Source organism: Mustela lutreola, chromosome 7, assembly GCF_030435805.1.
Source record: "Mustela lutreola isolate mMusLut2 chromosome 7, mMusLut2.pri, whole genome shotgun sequence".
NCBI classification, from domain to species: Eukaryota; Metazoa; Chordata; class Mammalia; order Carnivora; family Mustelidae; genus Mustela; species Mustela lutreola.
Genome location: NC_081296.1, coordinates 84,992,730 through 85,018,413, shown reverse-complemented (window position 1 = coordinate 85,018,413; position 25,684 = coordinate 84,992,730).

Sequence of the window (25,684 nt, the reverse complement as noted above, 5' to 3'; positions counted from 1 at the left end):
AAGTATGAGCCTTCTAGCTTTGTTCTTTCTCAAGATTGTTTATGCTATTCAAGGTCCTTCATCATTCCACATAAATTTTAGGATTTTTTTTCTATTTTTGTGAAAAATAGCATTGGAATTTTGATAGAGGTCACTTTGGGTAGTGTGGACATTGTGACAACATTAAGTCTTTCAACCATGAACTTGGGATGTCTTTCCCATTTATTTGTGCCTTTTGAAGTTTCTTTGATGGATGATTTATAGTTTTAAGCATAGAAGTCTTTGGTTAAGTTTATTCCTAAGTGTTTTATTTTTATGATACTATTTTAAATGGATTATTAATTATTTTTCAGATTTTTTTTGTTAGCATATAGAAATACAACTGATTTTTCTATGCTGATTTTGTATACTGCCACTTTCATTGATTAGTTATGACATTTTTGTTTTGCTTGGTGGAATCTTTCAGGTTTTCTGTATAATGTGACAGCTTCTCATCTACAAACAGATCATTTGGGTTTGGATGACTTATATCTTTTTCTTGCTTAATTTTTTTTGCCTAGGACTTCTGGTACTATGGTGAATAGAAGTGATGAGAGGGGGCATCCTTGTTCCTGATCTTAGAAGAGAAATACACTTTCAGGTTTTCATTGGTGAGTACATGTGCCCTGTGGGCATGGTATATATGACCTTTATTATGTTAAGTAATTTCCTTCTATTTTTTTATTGAGCATTTTTTAATCATGGGTATTTGCTTTTTTCAATTGCTTTTTCTGGATATGTTAAAGTAGTCATATGATTTTTATCTTTCATTCTGTTAATATGGTGGATTATATTGCTTAATTTTCATATGTGTTTCCTGGTTACCTTACTTGCTCATGATGTGTGATTCTTTTAATGTGCACCTGAATTCAGTTGGATAATATTTTGTTAAGAATTTTTGCATCTACATTTATCAGGAATAGTGAACCTAATTTTCTTTTTTCTGTATTGTCCTTATCTGGCTTTTGTATGAGGATAATCAATGTTGTCCCTATAAAATGAGTTTAAGACTTTTCACGTTTTTAATTTTTGTAAGAGTTTGAGAAGGATTGGTGTTAATTCGTTAAAATTTGTTAGAATTCACCTTGAACCTTCAGGTCATGGTATTTTCTTTCTTGGGATGTTTTGTTTACTGATTCAGACTTCTTACTCCTTATAGGTCTGTACAGATTTTTTGGGTTTTTACAATTCATTCTTGGTAGGTCACATATTTTTGGGAACTTATCCATTTCTTTTATGTTACCCAGGTTGTTGGTGTAAAATTCTTCATAAGAACCTCTTCTAAAAAATTTCTGTGACATCGGCTGTAATGTTTCCTGTTTGGTTTCTGATTTTGAGTCTTCCCTTTTTCTTAGTATAGTTAATAGTTATTTTTCTGTTTGTATTTTCTGTTTGATTTATTTTGGCTCTAAAATTTATCATGTCCTCTGATCTGTTTGGGCTTAGTTCTTTATTTCTTTGAGGTGTAAAGTTAGGTTTGTATTTGAAATCTTTCTTCTTCTTTAATTAAGGTGTTTATTGCTATTAACATCATTCAATAATACTTTTGCTGCATCCAAGAAAGTATGTTTTGTTTTCACTTTTGTCTTGAGATATTTTCTAATTTCTCTTTGGAGTCTATTTTTATGTTCAATCAAGAGTATGTTGCTTAAAATTTAAAAATAAAAAAGCATATGTTTAATTTCCAGGTATATATGAAATTTTTTTTTGTGTTAATTGCTCTATTACACTAATGGTTTTTTTTTTTAATTTTTTATTTTTTATAAACATATATTTTTATCCCCAGGGGTACACGTCTGTGAATCACCAGGTTTACACACTTCACAGCACTCACCAAAGCACATACCCTCCCCAATGTCCATAATCCCACCCCCTTCTAACAAACCCCCTCCCCCCAGCAACCCTCAGTTTGTTTTGTGAGATTAAAAGTCACTTATGGTTTGTCTCCCTCCCAATCCCATCTTGTTTCATTTATTCTTCTCCTACCCACTTAAGCCCCCATGTTGCATCACCACTTCCTCATATCAGGGAGATCATATGATAGTTGTCTTTCTCTGCTTGACTTATTTCGCTAAGCATGATACGCTCTAGTTCCATCCATGTTATTGCAAATGGCAAGATTTCATTTCTTTTGATGGCTGCATAGTATTCCATTGTGTATATATACCACATCTTCTTGATCCATTCATCTGTTGATGGACATCTAGGTTCTTTCCATAGTTTGGCTATTGTGGACATTGCTGCTATAAACATTCGGGTGCATGTGCCCCTTTGGATCACTACGTTTGTATCTTTAGGGTAAATACCCAATAGTGCAATTGCTGGGTCATAGGGCAGTTCTATTTTCAACATTTTGAGGAACCTCCATGCTGTTTTCCAGAGTGGCTGCACCAGCTTGCATCCCACCAACAGTGTAGGAGGGTTCCCCTGTCTCTGCATCCTCGCCAGCATCTGTCATTTCCTGACTTGTTAATTTTAGCCATTCTGACTGGTGTGAGGTGATATCTCATTGTGGTTTTGATTTGTATTTCCCTGATGCCGAGTGATATGGAGCACTTTTTCATGTGTCTGTTGGCCATCTGGATGTCTTCTTTGCAGAAATGTCTGTTCATGTCCTCTGCCCATTTCTTGATTGGATTATTTGTTCTTTGGGTGTTGAGTTTGCTAAGTTCTTTATAGATTCTGGACACTAGTCCTTTATCTGATATGTCGTTTGCAAATATCTTCTCCCATTCTGTCAGTTGTCTTTTGATTTTGTTAACTGTTCCCTTTGCTGTGCAAAAGCTTTTGATCTTGATGAAATCCCAATAGTTCATTTTTGCCCTTGCTTCCCTTGCCTTTGGTGTTGTTCCTAGGAAGATGTTGCTGCAGCAGAGGTCGAAGAGGTTGCTGCCTGTGTTCTCCTCAAGGATTTTGATGGATTCCTTTCTCACATTGAGGTCCTTCATCCATTTTGAGTCTATTTTTGTGTGTGGTGTAAGGAAATGGTTCAATTTCATTTTTCTGCATGTGGCTGTCCAATTTTCCCAGCACCATTTATTGAAGAGGCTGTCTTTTTTCCATTGGACGTTCTTTCCTGCTTTGTCGAAGATGAGTTGACCATAGAGTTGAGGGTCTATTTCTGGGCTCTCTATTCTGTTCCATTGGTCTATGTGTCTGTTTTTGTGCCAGTACCATGCTTTCTTGATGACGACAGCTTTGTAATAGACCTTGAAGTCCGGAATTGTGATGCCACCAACATTGGCTTTCTTTTTCAATATCCCTTTGGCTATTCGAGGTCTTTTCTGGTTCCATATAAATTTTAGAATTTTTTGTTCCATTTCTTTGAAAAAATGGATGGTACTTTGATAGGAATTGCATTAAATGTGTAGATTGCTTTAGGTAGCATAGACATTTTCACAATATTTATTCTTCCAATCCAGGAGCATGGAACATTTTTCCATTTCTTTGTGTCTTCCTCAATTTCTTTCATGAGTACTTTATAGTTTTCTGAGTATAGATTCTGTGCCTCTTTGGTTAGGTTTATTCCTAGGTATCTTATGGTTTTGGGTGCAATTATAAATGGGATGGACTCCTTAATTTTTCTTTCTTCTGTCTTGTTGTTGGTGTAGAAAAATGCAACTGATTTCTGTGCATTGATTTTATATCCTGACACTTTACTGAATTCCTGTACAAGTTCTAGCAGTTTTGGAGTGGAGTCTTTTGGGTTTTCCACATATAGTATCATATCATCTGTGAAGAGTGATAATTTGACTTCTTCTTTGCCGATTTGGATGCCTTTAATTTCCTTTTGTTGTCTGATTGCTGAGGCTAGGACCTCTAGTACGATGTTGAATAGCAGTGGTGATAATGGACATCCCTGCCGTGTTCCTGACCTTAGCGGAAAAGCTTTCAGTTTTTCTCCATTGAGAATGATATTTGCAGTGGGTTTTTCATAGATGGCTTTGATGATATTGAGGTATGTGCCCTCTATCCCTACACTTTGAAGAGTTTTGATCAGGAAGGGATGTTGTACTTTGTCAAATACTTTTTCAGCATCTATTGAGAGTATCATATGGTTCTTGTTCTTTCTTTTATTGATGTGTTGTATCACATTGACTGATTTGCAGATGTTGAACCAACCTTGCAGCCCTGGAATAAATCCCACTTGGTCGTGGTGAATAATCCTCTTAATGCACTGTTGAATCCTATTGGCTAGTATTTTGTTGAGTATTTTCGCATCTGTGTTCATCAAGGATATTGGTCTATAGCTCTCTTTTTTGATGGGATCCTTGTCTGGTTTTGGGATAAAGGTGATGCTGGCCTCATAAAATGAGTTTGCAAGTTTTCCTTCCATTTCTATTTTTTGGAACAGTTTCAGGAGAATAGGAATTAGTTCTTCTTTAAATGTTTGGTAGAATTCCCCTGGGAAGCCGTCTGGCCCTGGGCTTTTGTTTGTTTGGAGATTTTTAATGACTGTTTCAATCTCCTTACTGGTTATGGGTCTGTTCAGGCTTTCTATTTCTTCCGGGTTCAGTTGTGGTAGTTTATATGTTTCTAGGAATGCATCCATTTCTTCCAGATTGTCAAATTTATTGGCGTAGCGTTGCTCATAGTATGTTCTTATAATAGTTTGTATTTCTTTGGTGTTAGTTTTGATCTCTCCTCTTTCATTCATGATTTTATTTATTTGGGTCCTTTCTCTTTTCTTTTTGATAAGTCGGGCCAGGGGTTTATCAATTTTATTAATTCTTTCAAAGAACCAGCTCCTAGTTTCGTTCTATTGTTTTTTTGGTTTCTATTTCATTGATTTCTGCTCTGGTCTTTATGATTTCTCTTCTCCTGCTGGTCTTAGGGTTTCTTTCTTGTTCTTTCTCCAGCTCCTTTAGGTGTAGGGTTAGGTTGTATACCTGAGACCTTTCTTGTTTCTTGAGAAAGGCTTGTACCGCTATATATTTTCCTCTCAGGACTGCCTTTGTTGTGTCCCACAGATTTTGAACCGTTGTATTTTCATTATCATTTGTTTCCATGATTTTTTTCAATTCTTCTTTAATTTCCCAGTTGACCCATTCATTCTTTAGAAGGATGCTGTTTAGTCTCCATGTATTTGGGTTCTTTCCAAACTTCCTTTTGTGGTTGAGTTCTAGCTTTAGAGCATTGTGGTTTGAAAATATGCAGGGAATGATCTCAATCTTTTGATACCGGTTGAGTCCTGATTTAGGACTGAGGATGTGATCTATTCTGGAGAATGTTCCATGTGCACTAGAGAAGAATGTGTAGTCTGTTGCTTTGGGATGAAATGTTCTGAATATATCTGTGATGTCCATCTGGTCCAGTGTGTCGTTTAAGGCCTTTATTTCCTTGTTGATCTTTTGCTTGGATGATCTGTCCATTTCAGTGAGGGGAGTGTTAAAGTCCCCTACTATTATTGTATTATTGTTGATGTGTTTCTTTGATTTTGTTATTATTTGGTTTATATAGTTGGCTGCTCCCACGTTGGGTGCATAGATATTTAAAGTTGTTAAATCTTCTTGTTGGACAGACCCTTTGAGTTTGATATAGTGTCCTTCCTCATCTCTTATTATAGTCTTTGGCTTAAAATCTAATTGATCTGATATAAGGATTGCCACTCCTGCTTTCTTCTGATGTCCATTAGCATGGTAAATTCTTTTCCATCCCCTCACTTTAAATCTGGAGGTGTCTTCGGGCTTAAAATGAGTTTCTTGGAGGCAACATATAGATGGGTTTTGTTTTTTTATCCATTCTGATACCCTGTGTCTTTTGACAGGGGCATTTAGCCCACTAACATTCAGGGTAACTATTGAGAGATATGAATTTAGTGCCATTGTATTGCCTGTAAGGTGACTGTTACTGTATATGGTCTCTGTTCCTTTCTGATCTACCACTTGTAGGCTCTCTCTTTGCTTAGAGGACCCCTTTCAAGATTTCCTGTAGAGCTGGTTTGGTGTTTGCAAATTCTTTCAGTTGTTGTTTGTCCTGGAAGCTTTTAATCTCTCCTTCTATTTTCAATGATAGCCTCGCTGGATATAGTATTCTGGGCTGCATGTTTTTCTCATTTAGTGCTCTGAAAATATCATGCCAGCTCTTTCTGGCCTGCCAGGTCTCTGTGGATAAGTCAGCTGCCAATCTAATATTTTTACCATTGTATGTTACAGACTTCTTTTCCCGGGCTGCTTTCAGGATTTTCTCTTTGTCACTGAGACTTGTAAATTTTAACATTAGGTGACGGGGTGTGGGCCTATTCTTATTGATTTTGATAGGCGTTCTCTGAACCTCCTGAATTTTGATGCTCGTTCCCTTTGCCATATTGGGGAAATTCTCCCCAATAATTCTCTCCAGTATACCTTCTGCTCCCCTCTCTCTTTCTTCTTCTTCTGGAATCCCAGTTATTCTAATGTTGTTTCGTCTTATGGTGTCACTTATCTCTCGAATTCTCCCCTCGTGGTCCAGTAGCTGTTTGTCCCTCTTTTGCTCAGCTTCTTTATTCTCTGTCATTTGGTCTTCTATATCACTAATTCTTTCTTCTGCCTCATTTATCCTAGCAGTGAGAGCCTCCATTTTTGATTGCACCTCATTAATAGCTTTTTTGATTTCAACTTGGTTAGATTTTAGTTCTTTTATTTCTCCAGAAAGGGCTTTTATATCTCTCGAGAGGTTTTCTCTAATATCTTCCATGCCTTTTTCGAGCCTGGCTAGAACCTTGAGAATTGTCATTCTGAACTCTAGATCTGACATATTACCAATGTCTGTATTGATTAGGTCCCTAGCCTTCGGTACTGCCTCTTGTTCTTTTTTTTGTGTTGAATTTTTACGTCTTGTCATTTTGTCCAGATACGAGTATATGAAGGAGCAAGTAAAATACTAAAAGGGTGGCAACAACCCCAGGAAAATATGCTTTAACCAAATTAGAAGAGATCCCAAATCGTGAGGGGGGAGAAAGGGGATAAAATGAGGTTCAAAAAGGAAGAAAGAAAAAAAAAAAAGAAAAAAAAAAGAAAAGAAAAGAATTTTAAAAAAGGAAAACAAATAAGAAAAATATAAAAAAGAAAATATATATATATTCGATAAACTAGTTAAAAAACGTTAAAAAAGAAAAAGGTAAAAGTTAAAAACAAAATTTTACCAGTGGCGAGAAAAAAAACAAAAAATGAAAAAGAAAAAAATTAAATTAACTGCAAGACTAAAAAAAATCACAGGGAAAAAGCCATGAGTTCCGTGCTTGGCTTTCTCCTCCTCTGGAATTCTGCTGCTCTCCTTGGTATTGAAACCGCACTCCTTGGTAGGTGAACTTGGTCTAGGCTGGATTTCTTGTTGATCTTCTGGGGTGGGGCCTGTTGTAGTGATTTTCAAGTGTCTTTGCCCCAGGCGGAATTGCACCGCCCTTACCAGGGGCCGGGGTGAGTAATCTGCTTGGGTTTGCTTTCAGGAGCTTTTGTTCCCTGAGCGCTTTCCGTAGAGTTCTGGAGGACGGGAATACAAATGGCGGCCTCCTGGTCTCCGGCCCTGAGGAGCCAAGATCCCAGGACCCCACTCCTCAGTGCGCCCTCAGAGAACAGCACCCAGTTACTCCCGTCTGCCTGACCTCCGGCCCCGCTCTGAGCTCACCGAGCCTGCGACCCGTTCAAGGTAACACCGAGCTGTGAGCTTACTGTCGGCTCTGTCTCTGTAGCCGGCTTTCCCGTTCCAATACCCGCAAGCTCTGCGACACTCAGACACCTCCAATCCTTCTGTGACCCTGCGGGACCTGAGGCCACGCTGACCCCGCGTGGGTTTCGCCCCGGTTTTGCCTCTGGAGTGATGTCCCTCAGCGGAACAGACTTTTAAAAGTCCTGATTTTGTGCTCCGTTGCTCTGTCACTTGCCGGGAACCGGCCCCTCCCCCCGGGGTCTATCTTCCTGTCGCTTTGGATTCACGTCTCCGCTGGTCCTACCTTTCAGAAAGTGGTTGTTTTTCTGTTTCCAGAATTGCTGTTCTTCTTCTCTTCGATCTGCCGATGGATTTTCAGGTGTTTGCAATCTTTAGATAAGCTATCTAGCTGATCTCCGGCTAGCTGAAGTAGTCTCAGCCTGCTACTTCTCTGCCATCTTGACTCCTCCATATATGAAATTTTAATTTTTAAAATATCACTGATTTTTAATTTCATTCCATTGTGGTTGGAAAATACTTAAGATAATTTGTCTTTTAAAATTTATTAAGACTTCTTTTACAACCTGATGTGATGTCCCCTATAGAATTTTCCATGTGTGCTTTTGAAGAATGTGTGTTTTGAGGCTCTCTACCGTGCTGTGCTCTATTGAAATCTTTTATTTTCTTTAGACAACATTCTAGAAATTGATTCTAGTTTCTTTTAGAAACTTAAAAATTTTAAAGTATTGATTCAACTGGATTTTATCTTTGCAAGTTGTATATGGTGGGCTATATAATGAAGTACAACCAAACAGGATTGTTAAATCTTCCTAGTAAATTATGACTTTGACTGTTATCACTTTGAAAGCCTAACTCTGCTTTTTATACCCTAAGTCTACATTATCATCTGTGAATGAATGCACTTTTCACTATTTTCTTCTACTTAGTGTTTGTCTCCTATATATCATATATTACCCTCATAAATGTTTTTCTATGTCATTAGGCTTTACAGATAGCTTTTTTTTAAAGTTTTTATTTCAATTTCAGTTAACATACAGTGTATTATTAGTTTTAGGTGTAATAATGTAGTGATTCAACACTTCCATACATCACCCTGTGCTCATCACAAGTGCATTTAGGGAAAACTTCTATAAATAATAATTGAATCTGGAAATGAGTCCTTTAAGAGTCCTTTAAGAGTTTATTCCATTTGAATTTACTGTGATTGTAGTTACATTTTGATTTTTTTTTCTTTGCTTTCTTTGTATCTTTGTCCCTGCCACACCCCACCTTTTTTTTTCCAATGAATTGATCAAGTTTTCTTCTTGGTTCACCTCTTTCTCTTTGCTTGTTTGGAGTACATGTATTTTATTAGTACTTTAAAAATCTTATTTATAATTTTAACTTAAAGGTGAGTGAATATCAATTGATATTCTTGTCTCTCAAATGATAGAAGGATTTAAATTTTTTTTACTTCTAATTTTCTTTCACTTCCTCACTCTCATCTGATTTGTTACTGCTTTCCAGTATACAGTTTCCAATTTGTTTTCAAACTGTTCAAGATACTTATTATTTTCTATAACTGGTTTTTAGTTATATCAACATTTATTGATCTATTTGCTCAAAATGGCTGTTGTTTTTCCTTCTGAGTTGAAATCTCCTCATACTGAAGTTTATCCTTTGGTATCTTTTCTAATGAATGTTTGTTGGTGTTACTGTCTTTGGTTGTCTAAATATGTCATTCATTTTCTCTCTCTATTGAACTATTGTTTACTTGCACATAAGATTTGGGTCAATAATGGTTTTCTGTCATTACTTTCCTAATATTATTTTATCGTCCTATGGCTTCTGCATTTGCCTGTGTGTAGTTTTGTGTGTGTATGTAATTTTATTTTTAAAGGTACAGTGTTTTGCCTTGAGTTCCCTAAAGATATTTTCTTTGTGGGTTGTATTCTAAGTTTTACTACATTTATCTAGCCATGGATTTATTCTGTGTACCCTACTCAAGATTCATTGTTAATCCTTATCTTTACCTACCTATTCTCTATCCTCTATTATTGATTTTCTCCTTTGGAATTCACATTAGACAGATGTTGTATCACATTTATTCTCTTCATACCCCTTACTCTCCCTTTCTTAGTAATTCCTTCTTTATATAACTGTGTGCATTTAGAATATCTTCTTCCCAACTTTCTTTAGTTTATGAATTTTCTCTTTAGCTGTCTAATTTGTTGTGTGTTTCATGTATTGAATATTACATATCAGTGATTATATATGTATTTATTTTTCTCTATCTGCCTCTTTTCCACAGTTTCTGGTCTTTTCTAATTTTTTTTTATTATGTATTTATTTCATGTATAGCAGATAATGTATTATTTGCTGATAGTGGCTTAATATCGATGTTATTTATATCTTATGCATCTCATTCAAGGTGGATGGTTTCACTGTATATTTTGAAATTATAGATGTCATTATCTTCACTGGGGATCCAAGTAAGAATACTGGGCAACTGGTGGGAGTCTCTCCTCCTCTGATAGTTCCATATTTGCTTCTTCCCCCAGATAACTTAATTACCCAATGACTTGAGTCTGATATTTGTGTTAATTTCTTTTCCTGGAAGGTCATAGACAATGTATTGTTGATAAATTTACTCCAGATCTATTATGATCCACCCCATGGTTTTAAGATCTCAGGGGAAATATATCAGAGTTCAGCCAAAACACACCACTTTCCTTGTCATCCCATTTTACCAGAGTATAGATACTTTTCTTATTCAACCTTTCATTAAAGTTGCACCCCCTTGAGGATCCTGGCTTTTATGAGAATTTCAGTCCTAAATCCTTGTCTTAAGTTGCCACAAGGCTTCATCTCCTGTCCACATCTTGGCATTAAAGCATAAGACCTGTGGGTTGCTTGGACTAGTGATTTCTCAAGTACATTTTGTACCTCTATTCAAGGCTTGGATTGTCACAATGACTGAGATTGATAATTATGACAGATAATTTGAAGTTATGAACCAGAGATACTAATCATCCTGATGTCCAATTACACAGAACTACAAAATAAGGAATTGGCCTTCCCTGAATGCCACTAACATCTCATTGAGAAATAATGACCTTCACCAACAAAGGCTCCCACGATGATCACTGTGCCAGCTCATACATTTAATGCCTTTTAGCTCTGTCTTCATTTCTGGTCTCTAGTAATATCCATTAATATTCTTTACTTTTTTGTGAGCTCATCTAGTTATATAGAAGAAAGTTTATAATGTAAGACTTATTATACAACTTGAGTCCTTTTTTTGACTTGTCTGATCTATTACCAAAACCAGATTTCTGAATATACTTGTTTATAACTATGCATGTATGTGTATGCATACAAATACATGTGAATAGATACACATATAACTATATATACACATATGTGGTGTGTGTATATATCTGCCTATATATCTAGCTATTTAAATTTCCTCTATTTTTCTATCTTTAAGTATACATTGAAAAATAATGTGTTTATTTGACCTAATGCTAATAATGATTATTTATGAGTTGCAAGTTTGTTATGACTCCTTTGAGAATTTTGGAATTTTTTGTAGTGTTTAAATTCTTTATGATATTCATGTAATCTTTTTCTTTTAAGACTTAACACTAGTCAGGCCAAATGAATATATTGGTTATTATTAAATGCCATAAAATCAAGTGAGCATGATTGTTCACCAAATCCCAGACACCCAACATTAAAGATAGAAGTATAGTGTCTCCTTTGGAAATAGACAATGAAAAAAGAATGACTTTTTCTGGAACCCAAAAAGATAGTTATCAAATTTGCCTACCCAAACCATATTCACAGCCATTTTTCTTCTCTGCTTTCCTTTCTATATAGCGCAGGAAACTAAAAATCTCAATTGTCTATTATCTCTCACAGCTCAGGACCTCATATGATTCTGGCCAATGAAATTTTTGTGATAGACAGCCTGGTGGGATTGGGGAGAGTATACAGAAGTCTAGTAGATGCAAGATTATGCCTACATGGTTAGTTTGACTGTGTTTGCATGTAAAAAGAACTGACCAAAAGTGTAAAGACTACAAGTTGGCTATGTATTTTTGAGATCAGAGTTTTTTTTACGAAACTGCTGGCCTGGCCACCTATAGTGCCTGGTTTTTCAGTCCTTTCTACAAGTGCTATGTATCCTAAATTGCACAGATTGGGAGAAAAGGTGTTGTAGCCATGCAGGTTTTGAGAAGGATATCCCCTTTACCTACGGTGTTACCTTGGAGGATAATGAAAAAGGAAGATTTTTACACAGAATAAATGTAAAAACTTCCAGTATTTCTGATCAGGAAAATTATCCTCTTGTAGGGCAGGGAGTTTCACTAGTACTATCAGTTAGTTCAGACATATGTTGATTGAATTCTGCTATATGTTTCTCATGTTCCCTTTTTCCAAATAAGATTTTTTTTAAAATTGTAGTTACTTCTCAACCATTGTGTATTGCAGTTGTTATTGGTAGATGAGTTGTCTTTCAGGCATGCAATCTGGATTCAGTGGCAGAATGAACTTTGGAGGCTCTTTTGAATAGTCGGTGAGAGTGTTCTGTTTGAGAGAAGGATAGATATGAATTTTGAGTAGACAGGATGTAAATAAATAGTTGACCAGTCTCCTTTGAAATTAAGATTAGAGAGTGTTCCAGTTTGGGATGAAGTGGAAGGATTCTGAATGTAGTTTCTGTGCAAACTTGCTCTATGTAAAATGATGGACAGTTGCCCTGCTTTGAATTTTAGGTAACGAGCCCAAGGACAATACAAACTCTCTCTCCGTCTCTCTCTCTTACATTTTTAATTTTTTCCCCCTAATTTCAAGCTTGCATTTAAATTCCAATTAGTTGACATAAAGTATAATAGTTTCAGGAGGAGAATTCACTGCTTCATCACTTACATATAACCCCAGTGCTCATCACAGGTGCCTTCCCTTAATGCCCATCCACCCATTTAGCCCTTCCCCTACCCACCTCCCCTCTGGCAATCTTCAGTTTCTTCTCCATAATTAGAGTCTGTTTACTGGCTTATTCTCTATCCCTCTCTCTCTTCCTCTCTCTTTTTCTCAATTATTGTCCCTATTTTCATCTGTTTTGTTTCTTAAACTCCACATGAGTGAGATCGTATGGTATTTGGCTTTCTTTGACTTACTTATTTCACTTACATTATACACTCTAGTTCCATCTATATTATTGCAAGTGAAAAAAAGCTTTTCTTTCTTTTGACATGAATAATATAATAATTCATTCCACTTCTTTATCCATTCATCAATCAATGAACATTTGAGCTTTTTTCATAATTTTGCTATTGTTGATAATGCTGCTATAAACATTGGGTTGCATGTGTCCCTTTTTTTTTTTTTTTTAGATTTTTATTTATTTATTTGACAGAGAGAATTCACAAGTAGATGGAGAGGCAGGCAGAGAGAGAGAGAGAGGGAAGCAGGCTCCCTGCTGAGCAGAGAGCCCAATGCGGGACTCGATCCCAGGACCCTGAGATCATGACCTGAGCCCAAGGCAGCGGCTTAACCCACTGAGCCACCCAGGCGCCCCACATGTGTCCCTTTTAATCAGTATTTTTTATCCTTTGGGTAAATAGTTTCTAGTGCAATTGCTGGGTCATAGGGTAGCTCTATTTTTAACTTTTTGAGGAACCTCCATACTGTTTCCCAGAGTGGCTGCACCAGTTTGCATTCCCACCAAGAGCGGGAATGTTTCCCTTTCTCTGCATCCTTGTCAACATCTGTTGTTTCCCATGTTCTTAATTTTAGCCATTCTGATATGTGGTATCTCATTGTGGTTTTGGTCCGTATTTCCCTAATGGTGAGTGATGTTCAGCATATTTTCATTTGTCATTGTCATCTGTATCTCTTCTGATGCTGTGATTGAACTTTGGGGCCATTTTGAATCTCTCTGCTTCTGGACTACTGATCAGCCATTCTGGACTCTTGATCTACTTCTGGACTATTATGGACTACTTCTGGACTAATGATCAGGCAGATACAAGTATTCCTCATTAAAACATCAAAAATGGAATGTCTTATTATCTTCTTTAGGAGCTCACCGCATGAAGATAGAAAGTATTCTTGGACTCCTAAGACCTGTGTTTAATATTTGCTTAATGTTTTCCCTGGACAATTATTGAATAGTGATTGAACACACTTTCATCATCTTTTTCCTTCTTCCTTTTCTTTTTTGTGCAGTTCTTTCTTTACCCTCCCAGCTTTCAAATATAATATATTTGAAATATATTGAGACATCTAACAAACTTTCAACAAATTTAAGGTCTCTTATGTGATGATTTGATATACACATATGTTATGAAATAATTACCACAATAAGACACATCCATCACATCATCTATTACCACTTGTGTCTCTCTCTGTGTGTGATGAGGATATTTAAAATCTATTTTCTTAGCAACTTTCAAGTGCATAATATAGTGTTTTTCACCATAGTCACAGTACTGTGCATTAGGTCCCCAGGACTTATCTTGTACCTGGAAGATTATACTCTCTGACGAACCTACGAACCTACTCTCATTTCCCATCTCTAAGCCCCAGGCAACCTTTATCCTACTCTGCCTACTCTGTTTCTATGAGAGTGGCTTTTTTTTTTTTTTTTTAAGGATCCACATATAAGTGAGATCATACAGTATTTGTCTGACTTACTTAACATAATGCCTCCAAAAGTCTTTTTCTTCTTAAGTTCATAATGTGTATGTACATATCTGAGTTAATTGAGTTTCTCACACATAATCAAGTTAAAAAACATGTCAGCAGAAACAAACGGGCTTATTGTGTGTGCACAGAGTTGTTTGGGGGGGGGGTCATGGAAGGCGTATTTAGCAAGGAGTGGAGCATTGATCATAGTCTGCTAGGATTCCTGCAGCTAGAAGGGTCCAAAATCATTGCAAAAACTGGAGGCTGGTTAAGAATTACCAAGAATGTTGGAAAGCCTTGAGAGATATAAGGAGCCCCTTAGAGAAGTTAATATATTATCAATAACTATTTCAATATATGATCTCCACAAAAAGTCTCTTTAATTCCTGAGTAAAGCACATTTTTATTGAAGTTCAGTTCATTTTTTTCAGCTTTTATTCATTGAATGAATATTTATTGATTTCTTACTGCATTACAGGCAGTTTTAGGCATTCAGTAAATAGTTGTAAACTAGATGTAAAAGACTTTTATTGTAGGTGAGTAGGTGGTGAACAAGGAAGAAAATAAACCAATCCACATGGAGATTGAAGTAATCTTATAGCTATAGATTTAGTTGAGTGGAAGGAATAGGGTAGAATGAGTTGGAGAAAGAATGGACTATGAGGAAGTGATGACTGTGACAACAGACAACTCCTTGATAAATTTTGTTACAGAAAAGGATGAAGAATAAGGGAGTACCTGAAAAGCAACATGTTATGCAGGGATTTGTGCTTTTTTTGTTTGTTTGTTTAACTGGTTGAAATATTTATTTAATCCTGTTTTCATCCATTATTTTAAAATAGTATTTTACAAAGGCATTTTGCTTATTTATCATTATCAGTTATTAAACATTATTTATTGTATCTATCTCAAATTTGTTATGAGGACATACATTTATAAAATAATGTATTTAGTTATTTTGTACTTACATTTGTCTTCCAACTTTAATTGTAATGTATACTTGTTAGTGTCAAGGTTACCCTATATTAATAGTACCAATTTTATTGTATGCCTAGCAAATTTGTAACTGAATGCTACTCTGAAAATATCACATATTTCAGTTTTAATACTTACTGAATGTTACTTATGTGCTATGTGTTATGATAGAGAGTTTTTTGCATGTATGTTTCATTTAATCTATACAATAATCTGAAGGCTGGTCATCTCTTATATTTTCCTATATATTAGGAAAATAAAATTCAAGGAAACTGTGATCAAGATTGTATTCAGTGCTACTGTCAGTGTGCTAATAATTATTGTGGGGACAAAACAAAAGATTTTGTTCTTCCTGTCTGGCCTCATTGTTTAAAAGGAAAACTCCTAGGCAACATGAAAGGTGCTATAAAATTCCAGAGGAGTGGGGCACCAGGCTAGTTCAGTTGGTAGAATATGTGACTCTTGATCTCAGTGTTGTGAGTTCAAGCCTCATGTTGGACATGGAGCCTACTTAAGAACAAAACAAAACAAAAATTCCAGAGGAGTAGGATGTGATTAGTTTATAACATGGGAGACTCTAGAAAGGCTTTTCAATGCAGGTGATCCTGGAGCTGGGTTTTAAAGATGTGTTGCAACTTTTCTAGATAGAAAAAGGACATGCACTCTTTAGAGAAAGAAGGACATTCATATGAGTGGTATACTCAGTGAATTATTGGTGTGTCTATGTAATTAGAGCACTAACTCCAGGAGACAGAATGGTGACACAGCAGTGACAGAAACTCTTAGCCAAGTTGCTATGGCCACTGGTCTTGTGGCAAAAGGAGGAGGAAAAAGACCAAATCTTTTTATGCTCTGGGTTTCTGATAGATTAATTCTATTCACTAGAGAACTGTGGACTAATCTCTATATGCCAGCTAACCAGGAGATCACTCTTTTGGGGGAAATATAAGGAGTAGGGTTGACTTGGAAAATTACTCTTCTAGGTATGAAACAGGAGTAAGGCAGGAGCATTCCCTCCAAATGGTTGTCCTATGGTATTTATCATTAGTGTTTAAAAATCTTGGCACCTATAGGTTAGCATTTAAATGAAAGCAGTGGTTCAGGAATCTCCTCGGTAAGCAAGATTACCTGAGGGAGAAAATTTAGTTATCTTACCCCATACTTAATGAATCAGAATTTTAAATGGTACCCAGGGGATCCATCACTTTAAAAGCTCCTCAGAAACCTATGTTTCCAATAACTCCAATAATTCCAATCAATTTCAGATATTAATCTTCAGTCACACACAAAGAGTAAAAACCTTTGCCTCTGGTTTTTCATGAAATAATTTTCTGCCTGAATTTATCATCATCCCTATAGTTCTGTAATTCATCTTCTGCTTACTGATAAAAGCTATTGGACTTTTCTTTCTCAGACTTCTCCTAAAAGTCATAGAGGAAGCTTAAGTTCAGAGAAAAGAGTTTGAAGTTTGAATATTTGTATAATTGTCACTGGATGTTCCTAGTTAGTACTTTCAGTAGAAATTAGATTATTTTGGTGGAAATAAAAGTAAGTATAATATTTAGCATTTCTAAAATTTGACTTGCTTGGCCAGTTTTTCCATACTATCTCAGCAATAAATAATTGTACATTTATGGGTCAATTCTTTTTTTTTTTAATTTTTTATTTTTATGGGTCAATTCTTAAATAAGAACTTAAACATCTCACATGAATATCTTTATTTGTTATCCTAAACTATATTTCCGTGTAAGTAACATAAGTTGTATGAGATAATTACTGATATATTTTTAACCTAAAACTGTGTTTAGTCTTTGATCTTCAAGTTGAGATATTTAATATATCATTCAAATAATTTATAGAAAAATCACTGAAGATACTGATGATAACATTAAAGATTCCTATGGAATTCATTAATTGCCTTTTTATTTTTTAATCAAATTATATTTTATTTAAATTCAATTAACATAGTGTATCATTAGTTTTAGAGGTAGAGTTCAGTTATTTATCAGTTGCATATAATTGCCTTTTTAAAAAATATGATATGGGTTGGCATCAAAATATGCAAAGACATAGTTTCTGCCATATTTTTCTACTATATGTCTGTACTATATTATAAACTCCCAGCTGTGAAAAGCAAAGTTTTTTTTAAGTTAATGCAAATTGATGAAAGCTCCACTGTACATCTTTGCTGAGGTAAGAAGAGAAAAAATAATCTAAAAATTATCGGGCTAAATGCAGAATTCTAGGAAGAAATGTACAGTCAAGTAATTAGGAATGGAATTTGAGTAGTTATTCTGCTTACGGTTAGGCAAGTATCTGTTTTTAAAATTTAATTTGGGAATCAAATTATCTAATAAAAAGGTAATTCTTCCTTAATAATCAACATTTTTACATGTAAATAATGTCTTGAATACTAAAATAGTTCAAACTATAGGGGGTAGTAAATATTTACTAATGGCAGCCTCGGTCTCACATGGGCAGTAAACCAATAGAATAAGATGACTTGTACATCTGAACAAATAAAATACATTTATCTTCTCTAAAGCTAGTAGGATATGGAGTAAAGGCGATGATATGAGTGAGAGGGGAGGGAAACTAATAACAAACCATAAGAAATTAAAGTATAAGAAGAATTTAATATGCAAATGATTGAAATGATAATAAAAGTTTTTAAAAGTCAACAAACTCAGAAGTTAGCTTTCATTTAAAACCCCACTTTGCATTTGCTTAAGGGGTCGCAACTCAAGGAATTGCATTTTGGTCATTTTTATTGGTTTTTGAATGCCACTGAGATTTTAAGGAAGGGTGCATCTTAGAACTTTGGCAAAAAAGACTTGTCGTGATGAACTTTGTGTACTCTTTAAATCCAGGTTATTTGGCATCAAAGAGAATAGCATTTAGCTGAAATGAATGATTGAGGAGAAGCATCTAGGACAAAGTCTTGGCATATACTAGGAACTAAATAAAAGTTATTTGTATTTTTATTCTTTTTGAAGAGAATGGATACCAATAAGCAGTACCAATGTATTATCAAGACTCAATGATCAGAAAATTAATGTAACCTTCATATTGGAGATGAACGGGTTTTAAAATGGCTGCTTTCAAGCATGATAAATAGTTTGATCGCTTCCTAAAACTAGCTTTTTCTAAGATTAGAACATTTAACAAACTGAGGTATGATGTATGAAGTTGTACTACCACTATATGTTCATTTTATTTAACAAAATCAGAAATTGTGTTTCTTGATTTATACATGTCTTATTTTACAAGTTAAATATAACACGTGACGTTGCATTCTAGGAATTTAATTATGATAGAGCTTTTCATAATTCACAGGATTATCTTTTAGTGATAAGGTCAATAGGATATATTCACTAGAAAATTCATAAAACAGAATGTGGATAGTCACTTGCTTCCCCCTAAAACCCCCAATCCAAGAATAAGAGGAATTCTGAAAGGGAGGGAACATTTTCTCTTTCTGGTCATGGAGCCTGTGACCTACAAAGTCTACAGTCACTGGGCCAGTAAATTCTTACCATCTTGATGAGTTGTCAGTGAGTCTCTCCAAGGTCAATTGCTAACAGAAAAAGCTAAAAGGTACCCTATGATTCATTTATTCTCTAAGTGTAGGTGTAGGGTTTTGAGTGGACGTGTGTTTCTAGAGAAAAGGAAAGAGGGCCAGTGGCTAAGGTTTCTTTTTAAGAATATGACAGCTGGGCCTCTGGGCAAGTAGACTAATAAAATTTGTAAGGAGAGAAGTCCTTATCTATACAGTGATTGAACAGAATGTCCTGAATTTAGGATTATTTGTGATTAACAAAACCCAATAATCTATGAACTTTTGAGACATGGCTCTCATACACTTCTCTAAAATGGTGACATTTTGAGGAGCCTGGGTGGCTCAAAGGGTTAAGCCTCTGCCTTCAGCTCAGGTCATGACCTTAGGGTCCTGGGATTGGACCCTGCTTTGGGCTCTCTGCTCAGCGGGAAGCCTGCTTCCCCCTCTCTCCCTGCCTGCCTCTCTGCCTACTTGTGATCTCTCGTTCTCTCTCTCTCTCTCTCTCTCTGTGTCAAATAAATAAAATCTTTTAAAAAAATAAAATGGTGACATTTTATGACAAACTCTCCCTGCTATCTGAGGGATCTCAGGTACCCATTTTTTTTTTCTTTTTGTAAGGGAAAGAGATGAGGGGGCAGAGAGAAGCAAAGGGAGAATCCTAAGCAGGCTCCATGCTTCCAACATAGCTCTATACAAGGGCTTGATTCCAAAACCTTGAGATGGTGACTTAAGCTAAAATCAAGTGTCTGATGCTTAACTGACTGAGCTACCCAGGCACCCCACTCAGGTATCTCTCTTAGAGAACATTTTTTTTTTTTTTTTCAAATGATGAGCCAAGGAGTGAATTCCTGATGCTGTGAGAAAGGATGTAGAACCAACACAGGAAGTCCCAGACCTCTCCTTGTTTCATCTAGGCCTCTTGAATGCCTGGTGGGGTTTTAGTAAATCTTGGTACTGGATAAGTTCTGTGATCTTTGGGAATTTGATGTGACACGTTGATCTTCTGGTGTTAACTATCAGCTGTTAAGAGCATGATGATGGGCGCCTGGGTGGCTCAGTGGGTTAAGCTGCTGCCTTCGGCTTGGGTCATGATCTCAGGGTCCTGGGATCGAGCCCTACATTGGCTCTCTGCTCAGCAGGGAACCTGCTTCCTCCTCTCTCTCTGCCTGGCTCTCTGCCTGCTTGTCATCTCTCTCTGTCAAATAAATAAATAAAATCTTAAAAAAAAAAAAAGAGCATGATGATTGGAAGCAATTCTTGGAGCATGATTTGTGTTGGTATTTTAACTGATGGGATATTAGGTCTATTAATAAAAACAGAGCTTACTTGGATCCAATAAGGGAGACTAATACAGCATAGCTGATATTTCTAGACCTAGAAATATAACATAGTATATATATAGATATATAGATATCTATATATACAGTATATATAGATATCTATATATCTAGTTAAAGTTTACTGAGAAGTATATTATGGTTACAGATGTATGGTCCTTCAAATTTAGCATTTTTAATTCTTGATGTTGGGTGTGGCAGTACCTTTGAGAGGGAAATAAAAGAGCTTAAACAGTCTTATAGGGAGGAGGTTGGAAGTCTCTCTCTCTCCCACCCTAATAAAAATTCTGATTTTCTTTTCAACATTTTGTTCATTTTCTTCTTGCTTTTTCTTGCTCTCAAATTTTACAACTATCAAGAGAGTAATTCTCTGAGTAAGATATTCTGAAATCTGTCTGCACTCTGGCAGCACAAGGTGAGGCAGGTGTCAATAGTGCAGGCAGTGTGCCTTGAGTGGGGATTCATTTGTAATGTTTGCCAATCCTTGATTTAAGCCGATCGACACACCACAAGGTCAGCTGGTATTAGAAAGACTGTTTCTAAAAGATGTGGTGATGCAACCTTTAAAGATAATCTATAAGCTGTGAAGCAATTCTTATTCTGTTTAAAGTCCTAGAACTCTCAAGAAGTTAGGGAGGAAAGTAAAATAACAACTCTGGCGCTGTATTTTTTTTTTTTTTTCTTTTCAGGCAGAATTGACATACAATGTTAGTTTCTGGAGTACAATATAGTGATTCAACATTTATATACATTGCAAAGTATTCTCCATAATAAGTCTAATTACCATCTGTCCCTATACAAAGTTCAAAGAATATTACTGACTATATTCCCCGTGATATATTCATTTTATAGCTGGAAGCTTGTACTTCTTATTCACCAATTTTGTTTCCTCCAACACCTCTTTCCTCCGGCAGACATGGATCTGTACTCCTTACCTATAAGTTTGGGTTTTGGTTTATTTGTCAGTTTTGATTTTTAGATTACACGTTTAAGTAAAATTATGAGGTATTTGCCTTTTCTGTCTTAATGTTGTCACAAATGACAAGATTTCATTCTTCCTTTATGGTGGGGAATTATTCCATCCTGTCAGTGGGGGGATTTATTCCATATCTTTTTTTTTTTTTATCGTGTTATGTTAGTCGCCATTCAGCACATCATTAGTTTTTGATGTAGTGTTCCATGATTCATTGTTTGTGTGTAACACCCAGTGCTCCACACAATCTGTGCCCTCCTTAATACCCATCACCAGGCTCACCCATTTGCTCATCTCCCCAACCCCTCCAAAACCCTCAGTTTGTTTCCCAGAGTCCATAATCTCTCATGCTTGTCTCTCTCTCTGATTTTTCCCCCTTCATTTTTCCCTTCCTTCTCCTCATGTCCTCCATGCTGTTTTTATTTTTTTGACATAGAGAGAAAGTACAAGCAGGGAGAGCAGCTGGCAGAGGGAGTGGGAGAAGCAGGCTCCCCTACTCAGCGAAGAGCCCAATATAGGGCTTGATCCCAGGACTCTGGGATTATGACCTGAGTTGAAGGAACACACTTAAATCCCCTGAGCCACCCAGGCACCCCTATTCCACATCTTCTTTATCCACTGGATAAAGTTACCCTTACTAGTTATCCTTACTAGTAATCATGTCATCCATCAGCGGACACTTACGTGTTTTTATATCTTGGGTATTATAAATAATGTTGTAATGAACATAGCACAGCACGTATCTACTTGAATTAGTGTTTTCATTTTCTTTGGATACCCACTGGTGGAATTGATGGATAATATGGTATTTCCACTTTTAGTTTTTTGAGAAACCTTCGCACTGTTTTCTGTAGCAGGTGCACCAGTTTACAATCACAATCACATGCACAAGGCTTCTGTTTTCTCTGCGTCACTAACACTTCTTTCTTGTCTTTTTGGTAATAGCCATTCTGACAGATGTAAGGAGATACCTCATTGTGTTTTTAATTTGCATTTTCCTGATGATTTGTGATGTTAGACATCTTTCAATTGCCTGTTGGCCATCTGTATATATTCTTTGGAAAAATGTCTATTTAGATTCTCTATTTTTGAATTGGATTTCTTTTTTGTGTTACTGAGTTGTATGCATTCCTTATATAATCTGGATATTAACCCCTTGTTAGATACATGATTTGCAAATATACTCTCCTGTTCAGTAGATTGCCTTTTTGTTTTTGATCGTTTCCTTTGTTGTGCTAAAATTTATTTGTTTGAGGTAGTCCTATTTGTCTATTTATACCTTGGACTCATTTGACTTTGGAGTCAGATCCAAAATAAAATATCTGTAAGACTGATGACAAGGAGATTATGAACTAGGTTTTCTTCTAGCAGTTTTATAGTTTAAGGTCTTAAGTTCAAGTGAACTTACACTTTGAGTTTATTTTTTTTTTTAATTTTTTTTTAATTTTTTATTTTTTATAAACATATATTTTTTATATACATATATTTTATTTTTTTATGTGATATAGGATAGTGTCCAGTTTCATTCTTTTGAATGTAGATATACAGTTTTTCCAGCACCATTTACTGAAGACACTTTCCTTTATGCATTGTATATTCTTGCCTCCTTTGTTATAATTGACTAGATGTGTGTGGATTTATTTTTAGGTACTCCATTCCATTTCATTGATACATGTGTCTGTTTCATGCCAATACCATACTGACTGAATTATTATAGCTTCATAGTATAGTTTGAAATCAGGCTGTGTGATAACACTGGCTTTGTTCTTCTCCCAGGTTGTTTTCGCTAGTTAGGGTCATTTTTGTTCCATGTAAATTTTAGAATTATTTACTCTAGTTCTGTAAAAAATGATACTGGAATTTTTATAGGGATTGCACCAATATTGCATTGGGTAGTATGGATATTTTAACACTACCTATCCTACCAATCTATAACCACCAGATATCTTTTCATATATTTGTGTGTTCTTCAGATTCTCTCATCAGTATATTATAGTTTTCATTGTACAGGTCTTTGTAATGAACATGTAATGGTCTTTTACCATTTTGGTTAAATTCCCAAGTATTTTATTCCTTTTTTATGCTATTGTAAATGGGATTATTTTCTTGATATGTGTCTGATAAGATAGTTCATTATTAGTGTTTATAAATACAACAGATTTTTGTACATTTTATATTCTACAACTTGACTGAATTCATATATTATTTATAATAGTGTTTTGGTAGAGTCTTTTGAGTTTTCTGTAGTATCATGTCATCTGCAAAATGTGGCAGTTTATTTCTTGTCTAATTGCTCTGGCTAGGATTTCCAATACTTCTTTTTTTTTTTTAAGATTTAATTTATTTGACAGAGATACAGTGAGGAAGAGAACACAAGTAGGGGGAGTGGGAGATGAAGAAGTAGACTCCCCTGCCGAGCAGGGAGCCCAATGTGGGGCTCGATCCCAGCACCCTGAAATCATGACCTGAGCCAAAGGCAGATGCTTAATGACTGAGCCACCCAGGAGCCCCTCCAATACTTCTTGAATAAAAGTGGCAGAGTGGGCATCCTTGTCTTTTTCCTTAGGTTAGAGGAAGAGCGTTCATCTTTTCACTGTTGAGTATAATAACTGTGGCCTTTATCTATATGGTCTTTATTATATTGAGGTACATTCCCTCTGTACATACTTTGTTCATAGTTTTTTTAATTCATAAATGGATATTGAACTTTGTCAAATTTTTTTGTACTTCTATTGACTTGATCATATTATTTTTATCTTTCATTTTCTTATGGTTTGGCAATGTCAGACCACCTTGTATCCCTAGAATAAGTCCAACTTGATCATAGTATCTTATCCTCTTAGTGTGTTTTTGAATTTGGTGTGCTAATTATTTTGTTGAGGATTTTTATATCTCTGTTAATCAAGGATATTGTGCTGTACTTTTCTTTTTTTGTGGTGTCCTTGTCTTATTTTGGTATTAGTAAAATGAGTTCGGAGCATTCCTTCCTTTTGAGTTTTCTGGAAGGTTTTCAAAAGGGTAGCTATTAAATCTTTGAATGTTTGATAGAATTCAGCTTCGAGGCTGCCCAGGCCTTGACTTTGTTGAAAAGTTTTTGATCCAATCCTTACTAGAAATCAGTCTATTCACATTTTTTGTTTCTTCATAATTCATTCATGGAAGATTGTAAAATTATAGGAATTCATCTGTTCTCCTAGGTTGTCCAATTTGTTTGTGTATAATTGTCCACAGTAGTGTCTCACAAACATTTGTATTTCTGTAGTATCTTGTTTTTGCATTACTGATTTTTATTTGAGACCTTTCTCTTTTCTCCTTGGTGAATCTGGTTAGGGGTTTATTAGTATTTTTATCTTTTCCAAGAACCATATTTTAGTTTCGCTGGTATTTTCTATTGTCTTTTTAGGCGCTATTTCAATTAGACTCATTTTCATTATGAACTGTATTATTTCTTTTGTTCTGCTAGTGTTGGGGTTTGTTTTTGTTTTTGTTTTAAAGGTAAAGATAAATTGGTTGAGATTCTGCTTATTTCTTGAGGTAGGCCTCTATTGCTATGACTTCCTTCTTAAAATCGCTTTTGCAGCATCCCATAGATTGTTTTTTTTTTTTTTTTTTTTTTTTTTTTTTTCAGTATCCCATAGACTTTTTTTCACTTACCTCTGGGTATTTCTTTTATTTTTCCTTTTATTTCCTCTGTGGCCCTATAGTTGTTCAGTAATGCGCTGTTCAATCTCCATGTATCTGTAGTTTTTCCAATTTCCTTCTTGTAATTGATTTCGAGTTTCATACTATTGTGGTAGGAAAAGAGGCTTGATATGATTTCATTCTTACTGAATTTATTAAGACTTGTTTTGTGTCCTAACATTTGCTTTATTCTGGAGACTGATCCATGTGCATTTGAAAGAATGTGTATTGTGCTAATTCTGAATGGACTTTGTTACATCCATCTGGTGCAATGTGTTATTTAAGTCTAATATTTTCTTACTGATTTTCTGTCTGATGACCTAAGTAGGGAGTTGATAAGAGTAGGGAGTTAAAAGTCTTTTATTATTTGTATTGTTTCAGTTTCTCCCTTTCAGTCTGTTAATACTTGCTTTTTATATTTTGGTGCACCTATGTTGGGTACATATATATTTATAAATATTTCCTTCCTGGATTCACCCCTTTATTATTATGTAGTACTCTTCATTGTCTTTTATTAGTCTTTGTTTTATAGTCTATTTTAGGGGTGCCTGGTGGCTCAGTCAGTTAAGTGTCTGGCTTCTGCTTAGGTCGTGATCCCAGGGTCCTGGGATGAAGCCCTGCATTGGGCTCACTGCTTAGTGGGGAGCCTGCTTCTCCCACTCCTACTCCCTTTGCTGGTGCTCTCTCTCTCTGTCAAATAAATAAATAAATAAATAAATAAATAGTCTTTAAAACAGTCTATTTTGTCTGAGATGAGAATAGCTACACTAGCACCCATTTTGTTTCCATTTGCATGGAATATCTTTTTCTCATCACTTT